Source organism: Trachymyrmex septentrionalis, unplaced genomic scaffold (assembly GCF_001594115.1).
Source record: "Trachymyrmex septentrionalis isolate Tsep2-gDNA-1 unplaced genomic scaffold, Tsep1.0 scaffold122, whole genome shotgun sequence".
Taxonomy (NCBI): domain Eukaryota; kingdom Metazoa; phylum Arthropoda; class Insecta; order Hymenoptera; family Formicidae; genus Trachymyrmex; species Trachymyrmex septentrionalis.
The window spans coordinates 546,075-548,686 of record NW_017304352.1 but is presented as its reverse complement, the minus strand read 5'-3'; the positions used below and the strand labels follow the sequence as shown (position 1 = coordinate 548,686).

The window sequence follows — 2,612 nt, the reverse complement described above, 5'->3', positions numbered from 1 at the left end:
CACACACACACACACACACACACACACACACACACACACACACACACACACACACACACACACACACACACACATATATATATATATATTCTCTCTTCCGAGAGAATACTATTGTATAATATTTCCGCATACGACTCCATTCAATAATCAAGACACACGTTGAAAATTCCTGAAGAATCCAATTTCATCGTAAAACTGATCGACGTATTAAAACTGATCCACGTCAACACTACCTCCTGGAGAGGATATCGTTGTCCGGATGTCAACGTGTCCCAGATGGCGTAGACATTAACCCATGAGAAACGTGCGCGAGAACCAACCGCCGTGTTACGGTCAGGAAGCTGTTGCGGTTTTGGCCTTCAGATCAAAATGTCTCTCCGGGAAAGCGCTAGCAGGATGCATCCAGCAGTCGATAACGTTTCACGATCACAATGTCTAATTGAGAATGTTTCAGTCGGATCCAAAGATATTGTTTCGTTAAAGAATAGATGATAAAGATTCAACATAACGTTATTAAATTCCTAATCCGTATTTGGAAAGAACAGTTTTACTAAAGTGTCTAAAAATTTAGCTAGATACAACTCTGAAAGTAATGTGTTAGATCATTAAAATAATTATGTAGAACGGCCAAGCTAAAATGTCAACACTTCCAGCAGCACCCCAAATAACATTTAATTGTCACGATAACGGTCGAGATGACATCATCTCGACTGAGATTTGATGAAATTTTTCAATGACTTTTATGTCAATTTAATGTCATTGCGATATTATTTGAATTACTCATACTTGAACTTCTATATAATTCTGATATATATAAATCAACAAAATTATTTTCAGATTTATATCTAAATTTTTTAATTTTTGTCAAGTATTTAAATTCTTAGATACTTCAATAAAATCAGTTTTTTTCGTATAACATTATTATTGTTGCCGAAATTGTTTTTGTTGGTATCAATTTTTTGAAGGTAGGTATATTTAAATAAATATTATAAGGATAAAAAAATTTTACAATATCACGTATTTGATCAATATTTCACAGCTAATTCTGCCATTTAATTTATATTAATTTAACTATTATCAATTTAATAAAATTATTGTTGTAACTATTCATTTATGGTTGCATAAATGTTTTTTTTTTCAATTGAATATTTATGGCGCGATGTTCAATTACTAAATTTTAATTAAAATATATGCCTGATGCCTCTTTTTTATTACTCGTGCATACAGTTATTTAATTTTACAGATATTAATTAGCTACGTTTCCAGAGTTTAATAATTTTTGTTACTATTTCTATCGACTTGTCAAAAGTTTATTGATAGATTTTTGACCGATGTGTGGTAGATTCATAAACAACATTTTTTTTATCGAGAATTTTTCCCTCCGGTTTGCGGTGAAAATGTTTGTGGTTACGGAACATCGAACATTAACGCAAGCAAGAATTTCCAACGTTTCCCCTCTCTTCAATCTTGATATCAAAATACAACTGTCACCAAACATTCATCGATACGCTCGAAGCAGGTAAACATCCTCGAACAGAATCGTCCATCTGGTACATTCGGGGTTCGACGATCTCGATTGTCGGAATTTGGAGCTGAGCCGAACCGGTTCTGCCTATCAGCTCAACAGTTCCAGTGCACATCGTGAATAACACAGGAAAGCTATGCTTCCGAGTGGGAGCCGTCGGGTACGTAGGAACTGCTAGACCGCTATTTCGCAAAATTAATTGAATTATCCGTCGACGGAGCGTGCAAAGCCGGAGGACGCTGGCTCTTCTTCATGCACCGAGTGCCTTGTAAACAGGAAGTACGTCGAATTACATTCCGCGCGACAAAAAGGTATGATCCCGAGGGGCAGCGTGTTTCCTCGACTTACGTGGATAACGCAAGCGCACACACACGAGAGAGCATATTCGCCTCGATACTCGTCAATAGAGACGGGCAAGTTCCATACACGCGATCTCGAAGAACGATCTGTAAACTACTGGAACGTGCATGCAAAAGTTAGGATTAATCGTAACCAAAGGAGTGCGATTACCCTGTAAGAGTTCTCGGTCATTTACATAGTACGTTGCATCCGAAATGGCTTAATCCACGAACTGTGAGCGGGCTGATTCTGTTTGCTTAGGTTTCGCGGTAATGGCGGTGAAGGTTGAATGACCGCGTGCGCATAGCCTCAAAAGAAAGTGAATGAAGAAGCGCAATCTTGCTAACAGGACACTTTAGCCAAGTCTACTTTCCATTTTTGCGTTCGCGGTTTTCTTTTCACCCAGGCAATTTCAGCTAATTGAAACGTCCGAACTCGTATCCCGACTTTCAGCCGCAAGTTGAAAAAGATATTTGAAAGGCGTGTGATTCAAATACAAAATTATACGTCAAAGTGATATTTCTTTTTGAATTAATTTTTTTTTTCATCATTTTAAATGAAGCTATCTTGATATTTATATTTATACGAATTCGTCCCTCAATTTCATTAGATTTTTTTATTTACAACTAAATGTGTTGCTGCCAACCGTAAATGTTAGACAAAAAAAAAGCAACTAGAAGAATCGAATATTGCACTGAGAGAAAACAAAATAGTGGTAACTAAATTTGACAACATTGGTGACATTGAC

The 2,612-nt window shown here is 36.7% G+C and overlaps 1 protein-coding gene across 1 annotated transcript in view; it reads right to left on the bottom strand.

The window, feature by feature from the left end:
* LOC108755158 (lachesin-like) overlaps positions 1-2,612 on the bottom strand; it is a 169,267-nt gene that overhangs the window by 100,073 nt on the left and 66,582 nt on the right. The window lies entirely within an intron of this gene.